The following is a 14,769-nucleotide window of genomic DNA, read 5'->3' on the forward strand; positions in this document are numbered from 1 at the left end:
GAGGAAGAGAGAGAGAGAGAGAGAGAGAGAGGGAGGGGAGAGGAGGAGGAGGAGGAGGAGGGAGTTACTCAGTTGCTCTCTGTCACAGCGTTGTTTGACCAGCCTTTTATCTGAACACCTCGTGGGGAGAACAACAGAGGTACAGCTAAGCCTCCCTGGACCCCACCACACACACACACACACACACACACACACACACACACACACACACACACACACACACACACACACACACACACACACACACACACACACACACACACACACACACACACACACACACACACACACACACACACACACACATAAATACGCACTGGCACACATACACTCACGTTTAAAAAGTAGGACATTAGCAGGGGGGCAAAAGAGGGCAGCGAGGGGAGGGGAGTAGTGGAGCTAAAGTTGGGTTGAATGGGGTGTGTGAAAGGGCATATATAAAACCATTTTGACCTATGAAGACAGAGACACAGAGAGGGTGAAAGCATGGAGGATGAGAGGGACAGTAAGAATGTTTCTCATAGATTCAAGGCAATGTGTTTTTGTTACTTCTTCCAGTGGAAGAAGTGCCGATGTATCTCAGCATATCTCTGGGGTCCAGGAGAGAAGATCCTGTGTGTGACAGCTCATCTCAGACCAGTTACAGAGCAGTATGCAAAGTGTGAAGCAAACACACACGGCCTGACACACGCGCGCGTACACAAAAGCTCTTCACAGGTCATGTGATTATCACCCACACCTCCGGGCAGCAACACACCCCCTCTCTCTCACCAATCCACTTACACACACGCACACGCACACGCACACACACACACACACACACACACACACACACACACACACACACACACACACACACACACACACACACACACACACACACACCCTCCCTCCCTCCCAATTGGACCAAATTCCACCAGGCAGCACAATACTTTCTGTGGGTTATAACCTTAAGAGGATTAGCCTAACTATTACCAAGATTATATCAAGTTTGCTAGAGTGCCCCTCAATACAGTTTTCGTTGTGGTGTGATGGTGCAACAGGGCCAAATAACATACAATGTCATTCTATGCCGTGATTTTGTGGAGGGTGTGTGTTTAACAACGAGAGATAAAGAAATATCTGGTCCAAATCGTGGGGTGAGCGGTAGGTAGCCAAATAAAGACAATAACAGCTGCCATATTGTTCTGATGGCAGTGAAGAATGTGGTAAGAGGAAAACCAACCAAATGGGCCGCTCTTCTCCTACACCTGTTATGTCTTCATAAGGACCTCCGTGAACAGCAGCCTGAATCCACTTCTCTCCCAGCCAGGATAGGGGGCTTCTCTCCCAGCCAGGATAGGGGGCTTCTCTCCCAGCCAGGATAGGGGGCTTCTCTCCCAGCCAGGATAGGGGGCTTCTCTCCCAGCCAGGATAGGGGGCTTCTCTCCCAGCCAGGATAGGGGGCTTCTCTCCCAGCCAGGATAGGGGGCTTCTCTCCCAGCCAGGATAGGGGGCTTCTCTCCCAGCCAGGATAGGGGGCTTCTCTCCCAGCCAGGATAGGGGGCTTCTCTCCCAGCCAGGATAGGGGGTCAGTAGACAAGGGCTGTAGTCTGGAACTCTTTCCCTGCAAGGCTGTATGTCTATCTGTCACTCCTGATTTGCGCCGCACTCTGGATTAAATGTGATAAGTCTGCCTTTCCTGGAGCACGAGTGCATGAGGAGGGATGTGAACGGGTCAGCGCACCTCACACCCCCCCTCTGAGCTGCATCAAACGCCCAGCGTGGAGTCCCCCTGCCCTGATCAAGCAGCCGCGAAGAACCAGGGAGATGTGAGGGGGTAAGGGGGGTAAGGGGCTAAGCAGGTGGGGGTGGTTGGTGGGGGTCTGGTCCGGCAGATAAAGGATTTTTGGAAGTAGCGGCGGGCTGGTGGGCTGGCTGGGATTTTGAGATGTTAAATTAACCCATTCTATCCTGATCGCTTTCACTATTGCTTTGATTCCTCTGCTGAGCTCCAAACCGCAGATCCACTTTTCAAGTCTTGTTACATATAGCCAGCCGTCTGTTGGTTAGGTTTCTTAAGAAGAACACTCTGTCAGCACCTTGACAGCTTATGCAACCCCACTATTATAAGCTGTTGCTCTCCAACTAAACCCTGATCAGAGAAACAGGAGTATTTGCTTGGACATGCAAAGCACCTGCATACAACAGCTTGACTCATTTGGCTGGTACTTGGTGTCATTGTTGGTTATCACTACCACCCACAAATATGTCCTTTGAGAACAGTTGTAAAAAAACATATTAGCAGTAATAGGGCATGAAAATATGCCGAGCTTCTCAAAATTCAAAAAGGAAAACTTTGAGAGAAAACACCTTTTGTCGTACTGCAAGAAAAATGGTGAAGAATAACCTCAGAAACCTCACCACTAAGCCATGGCAACAAAAGGCCGTGACAACAACCCAGATGATTAAATTACAATGGGCCAGCGAAGGAATGCGTGTCATGAGCAATGTTCCGCCGACGGTCACACTGACCCCGGGCTCCGTGAGAAATGGGGGGGGGGGGGGGGGTTTGCCCGAGGCCTCAGAAAAATTGGGGGATTTTCGGCAGCTCAGTGGTTAAACCTGCCGCTGTCACAGAATCTTGGGCTGAATTTTGACCGTTTATTACCGTGGCAACACAGCTGCCTGGAGCAGGGAGCCTAATCAGGATGCAGGGATGGAGAGGACTGTGACATCATGTTTATCCCAAGGCCAGACAGTGAGACGTACTTCCTTTTGTGGAGCGCTCATCATCCTCATTTCACATGAAGAACACTGAGCTCATTTTAAATAGACCCAGCTCCCATCTCCCTCTCTCCCATCAGGCTCCTGGTTTTTCTATAGAGCCAAGTTTGTGGGATAAGTTTGTTAGAAAACAAACCAATGCTGTAAAAATGTTTTTTTATATAACATATTCACCTGCTTTGGCAGTTTGACACGATACCAGTTTCAGAAGCAGCATTGTTAGTGTATGACGCAGCACTCTCTAAATTATTATGTGGATCCCATATATAAATGACATCCCATTTTAAATGTGACCCCCTCCCCTTCTCTCCAGTCCACAACTCTCCTCTCCTGCAGAGTCTCATCCAGAGAGAGAAGAAAGAACCTTATGAATATGCAAGAGCCACACAATGGAACAGCTCAGAGATTATACTCCGATTCAAGCTTTGAAGTCCAAAAGAATGCTGAGTGAGTAGAAAGAAAATACAAACTTTATTGAAGGACAGTAAAAGACTGTCACAGCAAGGCTATCTCTCTCTGTGAGGGAGCTGCTGAAAGCACTCAGCCACAATCATTTATATTGCTGCAGATGATAATAGATAAGACTCCTCCGCAAACCCATTTCACAAGATAATGATAGCTGGCCTTAATTCTGAGATTCTGTATTCACCAGTTATGAAATAAAAACACAGTTGAGTTGAGAACACAAAGGAAATGAGAAACAAGGTCTTAGTGTCACGCCCTGACCTTAGAGAGCCTTTTTATTCTCTATTTTGGTTAGGTCAGGGTGTGACTAGGGTGGGTACTCTAGTTTTTGTATTTCTATGTTGGCCTGGTATGGTTCCCAATCAGAGGCAGCTGTCTATTGTTGTCTCTGATTGGGGATCATATTTAGGCAGCCTTTTCCCCACTGTGGTTGTGGGATCTTGATTTTGTATTGTAGCCATTTTGCACTACAAAGCTGCACGTTTCTTTTGTTACTCTTTATTGTTTTGTTGCTGGTTCACATTAATAAACATGATGAACGCCTTCCACGTTGCACCTTGGTCCAATCCTTCCAACAACGATCGTTACACTTAGTATACAGAAGGACAGAACAGCTTTTCCAATTGTCATTTCTGAAAATAAAACTGAATGCCACCAACTTCAAATGCAATTAGGGCTGACCCCATTTAGTCGACTGGTCGATTGTTTGGTTTATAGGCTGTTAGTCGACCAACATTTATTTAGACCAGCAGCAGCCCCCCCAAAAATCCCTCTAAGACATGTGCTACTGAAATTGTATATGGTTATACTACGTAGGAACAATGGTGTAACGGCTATCCTCCTCCTCTTCATCTTCGGAAGAGGAGGAGTATTGAGGGAACCAAGGCGCAGCGAAGTTTGAACACATATTTATTTAAAACAAGAAAACGATCGTGAACCTAAATAAACGATGTGCACACACAGGCTACAAACGTTTAACATAGACACGAACTTGTATAAACTAACAAAAACAACAAAACGATGTAGACAGACCTATACGACGAACTTACATAAAATAAGAAGAACGCACGAATAGGACAAATAGACTACACAAACCGAACAAACCGTAACAGTCCCGTATGGTGCAAACAATTACACAGACACAGAAGACAATCACCCACAACGAACACTGTGACAACGCCTACCTAAATATGACTCTTAATTAGAGGAACGCCAAACACCTGCCTCTAATTAAGAGCCATACCAGGCAACCCAAAACCAACACAGAAACAGAAAACATAGAATGCCCACCCAACCTCACGTCCTGACCAACTAACACACATAACAAACTAACATAAATAGGTCAGGAACGTGACAAATGGTGCAACACTAATAAACATATGGTTATATTACGTAGGAACAATGGTGCAACACTAATAAACATATGGTTATATTACGTAGGAACAATGGTGCAACACTAATAAACATATGGTTATATTACGTAGGAACAATGGTGCAACACTAATAAACATATGGTTATATTACGTAGGAACAATGGTGCAACACTAATAAACATATGGTTATATTACGTAGGAACAATGGTGCAACACTAATAAACATATGGTTATATTACGTAGGAACAATGGTGCAACACTAATAAACATATGGTTATATTACTTAGGAACAATGGTGCAACACTAATAAACATATGGTTATATTACGTAGGAACAATGGTGCAACACTAATAAACATATGGTTATATTACGTAGGAACAATGGTGCAACACTAATAAACATATGGTTATATTACGTAGGAACAATGGTGCAACACTAATAAACATATGGTTATATTACGTAGGAACAATGGTGCAACACTAATAAACATATGGTTATATTACGTAGGAACAATGGTGCAACACTAATAAACATATGGTTATATTACTTAGGAACAATGGTGCAACACTAATAAACATATGGTTATATTATGTAGGAACAATGGTGCAACACTAATAAACATATGGTTATATTACGTAGGAACAATGGTGCAACACTAATAAACATATGGTTATATTACTTAGGAACAATGGTGCAACACTAATAAACATATGGTTATATTACGTAGGAACAATGGTGCAACACTAATAAACATATGGTTATATTACGTAGGAACAATGGTGCAACACTAATAAACATATGGTTATATTACGTAGGAACAATGGTGCAACACTAATAAACATATGGTTATATTACGTAGGAACAATGGTGCAACACTAATAAACATATGGTTATATTACTTAGGAACAATGGTGCAACACTAATAAACATATGGTTATATTACTTAGGAACAATGGTGCAACACTAATAAACATATGGTTATATTACGTAGGAACAATGGTGCAACACTAATAAACATATGGTTATATTACGTAGGAACAATGGTGCAACACTAATAAACATATGGTTATATTACTTAGGAACAATGGTGCAACACTAATAAACATATGGTTATATTACGTAGGAACAATGGTGCAACACTAATAAACATATGGTTATATTACGTAGGAACAATGGTGCAACACTAATAAACATATGGTTATATTACGTAGGAACAATGGTGCAACACTAATAAACATATGGTTATATTACGTAGGAACAATGGTGCAACACTAATAAACATATGGTTATATTACGTAGGAACAATGGTGCAACACTAATAAACATATGGTTATATTACTTAGGAACAATGGTGCAACACTAATAAACATATGGTTATATTACGTAGGAACAATGGTGCAACTGTCACGATCGTGTGGCGGATTGACGGACCAAAACGCAGCAGTTGGAAAATAAGCCATCTTCCTTTTATTATGAAGAAGGCAAAAACGAAACAAAACACTGACACACTATACAAAACAAGAAAAACGACCGTGAAGCTACTAACGTCGTGCACACATAGGCTACAAACGTTTAACATAGACAATTACCCACAACCAATGAGAGCCTATGGCTACCCTAAATAAGGCTCCCAATCAGAGACAACCGAAATCAGCTGTCTCTAATTGGGAACTCATTCAGGCAACCATAGACTCTCCTAGACAACTAAACATACATAGACAACACTAGACACCTGTACTCCACACAAACCCATATACTATACAACAACCCCTATACCATAAAAACCACCCAAAACCAACAAAACAAAAACATTCCCCATGTCACACCCTGACCTAACTAAATTAATAAAGAAAACAAAGAATACTAAGGCCAGGGCGTGACAGCAACACTAATAAACATATGGTTATATTACGTAGGAACAATGGTGCAACACTAATGAACATATGGTTATATTAGAACAGATGTGCTTTCTCCCGTGATGGATAGCAGTCACTCTCCACGGTTGTGAAACACATCAGTGCGCTGCTGAATTGGCGCCTTCTCATAGACCATGTTGCTACAGTAACCGGGATATTGGTGTAGAGAACAAAGCTGTGGAGGCAGCAGCGGAGTTAGAAGATGAGAAAACAGCCATTGCCTAAATTGTCTAAGAAAAGTGAGGAGAGGAAACCCCAACTTAATTAGGTCTATAATCAACAGCCTAACTATTAAATGAGCCTGGTTTGATAAATCATCCATATATATCTACAGAAATAAGACAGATCCTGCTTCTGTTGCCTGTTTGAGTGTTTGTTTAATAGCCTACTGATTCCGTGAGCACCAAGTCTTCTGTGAGCACCAACCACAACATGTTGGATAAACAACTTTACACATTCGGCTGTTTTTAATAAAGGATTCCCCCCCCCCAAAAAATTAGAACAGCCTCTCTGGTATTATTTATAAGTGATTTAGTGTTGTTTACACAGTTCCAAATTTTCCAAAAGTTATATTTTCAATAACCCTCCTTTTTCTTGACCTCCTTATTGTTATTATTGCTATTATTGTTATGATCATCATTATTATAATAAATAATAATATCATTATCATTGGTAGGCTTAGTATAGCATCCTTGTATAACCACCATCGAGCTCTAGGCCTAAGAGCATTCTGTTTCGTCTTAATACCGTCATTTACTTAGGCCTATATTTCAATACTTCTATAAGCTACAGTATCAATCATTCATTATACGAGTCATTCAAGCATTTTAGTTTTAAAATAAAATAACAAAGCAATCCTTGAATAATTAGAGTAAACAATAAATAAACCGTTTCATTTTGGAAATTGCATTCACGAATGAATGCGACTGGTTTTAGTATTTGCTGTAATAAAGGCGTTACAAAAGCACGTTACAACAGACTCTCTGGTACGCTTATCATTTATTTTAGTGTTGTTTACATTGTTCCAAACGGTCAGAAAAATGATATTTTAATCTAACGGCACATGTTTGGGACATAATATGTACGCAGCGCTTGCTCCTTAACTTATTTTTCTTGATCTCCAGTATTTTCCACAACTAATCAAATTTATTCCACACATCGGGGTGGCAGGTAGCCTAGTGGTTAGAGCGTTGGGCCAGTAACCGAAAGGTTGCTAGATCGAATCCTCGAGCTGACAATTTAAAAATCTGTCGTTCTGCCCCTGAACAAGGCAGTTAACACACTGTTCCTAGGCCAACATTGTAAATAAGAATTTGTTCTTAACTGATTTGCCTACTTAAATAAAGGTTAAATAAATAAAAAATCTGACATCCCTTTGCCTTCTGAGCAACCAGTAAACCTTCCCCCGTTTTGTGTTTATTTGTCACATCCTCTGCATCCATTTTGCTGTCACATGTGTTACGATGTTCAGAGTTTGTTATAACCAATTTTGTGATGTGATTATGATATGCTATAGGATAGGCCCTATTGGTCACGTGCATGCGATGCATACATGTGTCATGTAAAGAGAGCAAGAGTTGAGGGAATAGGGAATGTTTTTCCTTAACTTCTTTCAGCTAGGGGGCAGAATTTTTATGTTTGGAAAAATAATGTTCCCAAGGTAAACGGACTATTTTTTCAGGCTCAGATATTAGAATATGCATATAATTGACAGATTAGGATAGAAAACAGTTCCCAAAACTGTCAAAATATTGTCTGTGAGTATAACAGAACTGATTTTGCAGGCGAAAACCTGAGGAACTCCAACCCGGAAGTGCATTTTTCTTATTTTATCCCTGTTTCATTGCTTGCCCCTCCTCCATTTAAAGGGGTATCAACCATATTCCTTTTCCAATGGCTTCCTCGGGCTGTGACCAGGTTTTAGACATAGTTTCAAGCTTTTATTTTGAAAAATGAGCGAGATTTATCAAAACGCGTCAGGTGTCCTTTGATTAGTTCCTGCGCAGGAGAGATGTGGCTCGACATTTTCTTTCTCTATAGTATTGAACAGTTTACCGTCCGGTTGAAATATGATCGATTATGTATGTTAAAAACAACCTGAGGATTGATTATAAAAAACCTTTGACATGTTTCTACGAACATTACGGATACTTTTTGGAAATTTCGTCTGCCCTTCAGTACCGGAACGAGCGTGTGGTTTTCTGAACATAACGCGCAAACCAAATGGCGGTTTTTGGTTATAAAACTAATCTTTATTGAACAAAAATAACATTTACTGTGTAACTGGGAGTCTCGTGAGTGCAAAAATCTGAAGATTATCAAAGTTAAGCGATTAATTTTATTGCTTTTCTGACTTTCGTGACCAAGCTAATTTAAGGCTAGCTGTTCTAGCAGTGATTGATACACTCACAAACGCTTGGATTGCTTTCGCTGTAAAGCATTTTTTTCAAAATCTTACACGATAGGTGGATTAACAACAAGCTAAGCTGTGTTTTGGTATATTTCACTTATGATTCCATGATTATAAATATTTTTTGTATTATTTTTGAATTTGGCGCTCTGTAATTCAGCGGTTGTTTATGAAAATGATCCTGTAAAAGGGATCTGTGCGGCAAGAAGTTAACAAATGAGGGATTTCGGGAAACAGAACAATTTAGAAATGGCTATAATTATGTTATGAGGTGGTCGCTGCAGCAGGGAGGAGAGAGAGACAACGGGTGCTAGTCACACAGTCACTCGCTGTCGTTGTTTTTAACACAGCACAGCAAGACTGAGTCTCATCCGGCACTATCAAATCAATTACTGGTCGGACTCCCTCTAGTCATTTGAATTATGATATATTAATTATTTAACCAAACACTGCGATTAAAGTATGAGGCAAGCTCACTGCGTACAGTTGATTTGATTTAAACGAATAGGATGTCTATATATGGAAAAATACATGTTTGGTTGAAAGAACAGACAACACTCAGTTGAGCAATATTTTTTCAGTTGGGGACAGCCCTAAATACAATTCAATAAACTGCTTTTGGGAAGGAAATGTAAACCGCTATGTCATGTATCATTTAGAAAAGACACCTGCATGCAAATATTCACAACGCAAGTCAATAATTACATTGATTGAGTGTACCTACATGTACATATTACCTCAATTACTGTGACTAACATGTCCCCCAGCACAGTGACTCTGTACAGGTACACACTGTATATTTTATTGTTGCTCTTTAATTATTTGTTATTTATCTATTTTATTTATTTTCTATTAATTGTTTACTTCAGTTCATTTAGTAAATACTTTCTTAACACTTATGTTTTCTTAAAACTGCATTGTTAAGGGCTTGTAAGCATTTCACTGTGAGGTCTACACCTGTCTACACCTGTTGTATTTGGCGCATGTGACAAATAAAATTTGATTTGATTGATATATGATTCAAACTATAAAATATGAAGATGACCTGTTCTACATGAAAGTAGCACAATGTGTATCTATGTGTCAGTTTATTGCATAATTGCATAAGAAAACCCATGCAGAGACATACGTTATAATTAAGTCTAAGGTGCAGTGGGTGTTGACTGACTGACAGACAAGGGCCCGGGCCCACACACTTCCTGTGAGCTGAATGCCTGCCTACACTGGGCTGTATAAATGTCATGACGTTGGTTGGTGATGCTCGTAAACATCTCACCTGCGCACACACGCACGCACGCACGCACGCACACACACACACACACACACACACACACACACACACACACACACACACACACACACACACACACACACACACACACACACAAACACACACACACACAGATCTGGGCCAGGCAAGTTCCCTACACAGAGCGTACATTACTGAATGTTTCCATTATAAACACTGAGAAAACAAACAAGGCCAACATTTCACATCTGAATAAGCATTCATAAAACCTACTCAAAGGTAGAGGATGTAGGACGTTATTTCAGACACTTCTCAACAATGCAACAAGGCACAAGGTAAACCCCGGTATTAGACTATGTTGTAACTGCTAATTGAGTTATTGGTCTTACACTGGTATGGAATGGGTTACAGCCCAACCATGAAGAAAGAGCCTGGGAGACTGGGAGAACGAAATTGGTGTGTTTCTTTGTATTAATCTGTGAAATTTCTCTGTAGCTAAAACAATAGCTGGAATAATTACAGTTTGGTAGCAGCATTTATAAAACATGAACCGTACAGTCTATTGGGGGACGAGACAGATTTCCTCTGCTGCCCAGGGGAAGAGGCTGGACGAGCCACTACAGTGAGTCACGCTCTTAAAGGGCTTCTGTAGACAGTGGTGTAAGAGGGCCATCCTACCTGCAGCTGTATAGCCCATCCGGCATGGCCCAGACTACTGTGAATTATGACATGTCTACATCTCAGGGCACTTTTACTACACAGACACTTAGATTTTAGTTGACTGCGTTTCTTAAATATCCCTAATTGGTTGATAGACACGTCTACAGAAAACATAGAAAGCCTGTGTAAACGTTCTCTCTATTGAAAAACAGTGATATGGTACATTTTTACATTGACATTGTCATTTACATTGTTGTAAAGTAAGAGTCTGAAGTGTTATAAATTATACGTGGAAGAATAACATATTATTCCATCATTTGTTTATTGGCCCATTTGTTCAGGAGGAATGTGTTGGTTGTTCCAAGACAGAGGGAAGGAAGAAAGGAGGTGAAAAGCAAGAGAACAGCGGAAGATGGAAAGGGGAAGTTATTTCACGTCAGGCTGACAGTAGTGAGATTCCAGTCGTAGCAAACACTGACTCAGGACATTCCTCAGAACGAGCTGTCAACCAGCCTTATTTCCCAATCATGAAATGTTGCTTTCTGTCAGGCCCTGGAGCATAGTCTAGAGGCGTTTGTGATTGAACTGAACAAATATGTCACACCCAGAAAGTGAGTCCTTTTTACTGGTCCCCCCACAAGTGCTCTAAATTTAAAAAAGCACGTTGAGACGGCAAATAATCTCAGGTCAAATGTAACTCAGCTCTCTCGAATTACCTCTAAAATGTCCAATTATTTATATCTAGTGGATACTCCTCTACCCAGAAACTGACAAAACAATACAAACAATATGTGGTGCCTGGGTAGTGTTAACAAAAAGCCGGAAGCTATTCATTACCCCAATCTCCATATCTCTGCTTGCTGCAGCATTGAGCTCCAGTAAAAGGCCTGTTATTCGAGTACAGTACGGGCCTATCCACTGGACCTATTTAACAACAGTGCACCTGAATCACACCTGCTCCTTACGTTCCACCCATGGGCATCTTCGTTACTAAACAGCCACACAACCCTGGAGATGTTTGGCCTCTCACTGCAGAGAAGGTGCTCCAAAGAATGAAAGGGTTCTCGTGGTTTTCCATGGCCAGGGCAGGCAACCCCATGCACTGGCCAAGAACAGCACAAATCTCTCTCTCTCTTTCACTTCACCTCTCGCTTTCCCTCTCTCCGTCAGTGTGTTCTGCTCACAGAGCCTAGTCTTGCCTGCCTGTAGCCGGATTCTTTCCAATGAGAGGGCTACCTTGTTTGTGTCAACGGCAGGCTTGCCATCAGTTTCCCCTCTCCTGTAGTCACGCTCTTATTCAATCATTGAACACCTGATAATTTCCTTCTGGCGCCTTCTCTAATATATGTAAGGCAGGGGACATATCCCCCCCACATAGTGAAATTGCATTTTTGCCCCCCCAGTTTTATCATTGGAATGTGATGGGGGGGAAAGGCATACATGTGCTTTAGGACCATGTGGATGCCTCCGAGCGGTCGGGTAGGCTGTTTGGAGTGTTTATCAGACTGGACAAAATATACATTAACGTTCACAAGTTTGGGGTCAGGAAAAACACATTTTATGTCCATTAAAATAACATCAAATTGATCAAAAATACAGTGTAGACATTGTTAATGTTGTAAATGACTACTGTAGCTGGAATCGGCTGATCTTTTATGGAATATCTACAAGCGTACAGAGGCCCATTATCAGGAACCATCACTCCTGTGTTCCAATGGCACGTTGTGTTAGCTAATCCAAGTTTATCATTTTAAAAAGCTAATTGATCATTAGAAAACTCTTTTGCAATTATGTTAGCACAGCTGAAAAATGTTGTTCTTATTAAAGACGCAATACAACTGGCCTTCTTGAGACTAGTTGAGTATCTGGAGCATCAGCATTTGTGGGTTCGATTACAGGCTCAAAATGGCTAGAAACAAAGAACTTTCTTCTGAAACTCGTCAGTCTATACTTGTTCTGAGAAATTAAGGCTATTTCATGCAAGAACTTGCCAAGAAACTGAAGATCCCGTACAACGCTGTGTACTACTCCCTTCACAGAACAGCGCAAACTGGCGCTAACCAGAATAGAAAGAGAAGTGGGAGGCCCCGGTGCACAACTGAGCAAGAGGACAAGTACATTACAGTTTCTAGCTTGAGAAACAGACGCCTCACAAGTCCTCAACTGGAAGCTTCATTAAATAGTACCCGCAAAACACCATTCTCAACGTCAACAGTGAAGCGGCCCGCCAGGAAGTCAGGATCCAGTTGCAGAGGGAGGTGTTTGGTCCCAGGGTCCTTAGCTTAGTGATGAGCTTTGAGGACACTATGGTGTTGAAGGCTGAGCTGTAGTCAATGAATAGCATTCTCACATAGGTGTTCCTTTTGTCCAGGTGGGGAAAGGGCAGTGTGGAGTGCAATAGAGATTGCATCTGTGGATCTGTTGGGGTGGTATGCAAATTGAAGTGGGTCTAGGGTTTCTGGGATAATGATGTTGATGTGAGCAATGACCAGCCTTTCAAAGCACTTCATGACTACAGATGTGAGTACTACGGGTCGGTAGTCATTTAGGCAGGTTACCGTAGTGTTCTTGGCCACAAGGACTATGACGGTCTGCTTGAAACATGTTGGTATTACAGACTCAGACAGGGAGAGGTTGAAAATGTCAGTGAAGACACTTGCCAGTTGGTCAGCGCATGCTCGGAGTACACGCCCTGGTAATTCGTCTGGCCCTGCGGCCTTATGAATGTTGATCTGTTTAAAGGTCTTACTCACATCGGCTGCGGAGAGCGTGATCACACAGTCATCCGGAACAGCTGGTGCTCTCATGCATGTTTCAGTGTTACTAGCTTCGAAGAGAGAACAGAAGTAATTTAGCTCATCTGGTAGGCTTGTGTCACTGGTCAACTCTCGGCTGTGCTTCCCATTGTAGTCTGTAATAGTTTGAATTCTGAGTCTGGTCGATGTTCAACTCATCGCCTATTCACTTCCCTGTAAGATGGATCTGTTTGCACTTCCTACGCCTTCCACTAGATGTCAACAGTCTGTAGAACGTGGAATGAAGCCTCTACTGTGATGTTGAGCCGGATGGGAGGTGTTTCAGTCATTTTCTGGCAGAATGCCAGTTCCTGGTCACGCGCATTCCAAATGATATCGTCTTGCTTCCATTACTTCTAGAGACACAAAGGAATTATCCGGTTGGAGCGTTATTGGATATATATGATAACAACATCCTGAAGATTGATTCTCTACTTAGTTTGACCAGTTTATTTGACCTGTAATATAACTTTTTTAAGTTTTCGTCCGAGTTCGCCTGCATCTGCGCGAGCGTTTGGACATGTGCACTAAACGTGCTAGCAAAAGTAGCTACTTAGACATAATTAATGGACATTATCGAACAAAACAACGATTTATTGTGGAACTAGGATTCCTCGGAGTGCATTCTGATGAAGATCATCAATGGTAAGGGAATATTAATGATGTAATTTTGTATTTCTGTTGACTCCAACATGGCGGAGAAATGTTGTTATATCTGAGCGCCGTCTCAGATTATTGCATGGTGTGCTTTTTCTGCATTTTTTTTTTTAAAATCTGACACAGCGGTTGCATTAAGAACAAGTGTATCTTTAATTCTATGTAAAACATGTATCTTTCATCAAAGTGTATGATGAGTATTCCTGTTATTAGATGTGGCTCTCTGCAATTTCTCCGGATATTTTGGAGGCATTTCTGAACATGGCGCCAATGTAAACTAAGATTTTTGGATATAAATATGCACATTATCGAACAAAACATACATGTATTGTGTAACATGATGTCCTATGAGTGTCATCTGATGAAGATCATCAAAGGTTAGTGATTAATTTTATCTCTATTTCTGCTTTTTGTGACTCCTATCTTTGGCTGGGAAAATGGCTGTGTTTTTCTGTGGCTATGTACTGACCTAACATAA

General features: G+C 41.4%; 1 protein-coding gene across 2 annotated transcripts in view; it reads right to left on the reverse strand.

Annotated features, from left to right (window-relative positions):
* LOC129814250 (bone morphogenetic protein receptor type-1B-like) overlaps positions 1-14,769 on the reverse strand; it is a 185,667-nt gene that overhangs the window by 33,536 nt on the left and 137,362 nt on the right. The gene's annotated exons all lie outside the window — the stretch shown is intronic.

Source organism: Salvelinus fontinalis, chromosome 2 (assembly GCF_029448725.1).
Source record: "Salvelinus fontinalis isolate EN_2023a chromosome 2, ASM2944872v1, whole genome shotgun sequence".
Taxonomy (NCBI): Eukaryota; Metazoa; Chordata; class Actinopteri; order Salmoniformes; family Salmonidae; genus Salvelinus; species Salvelinus fontinalis.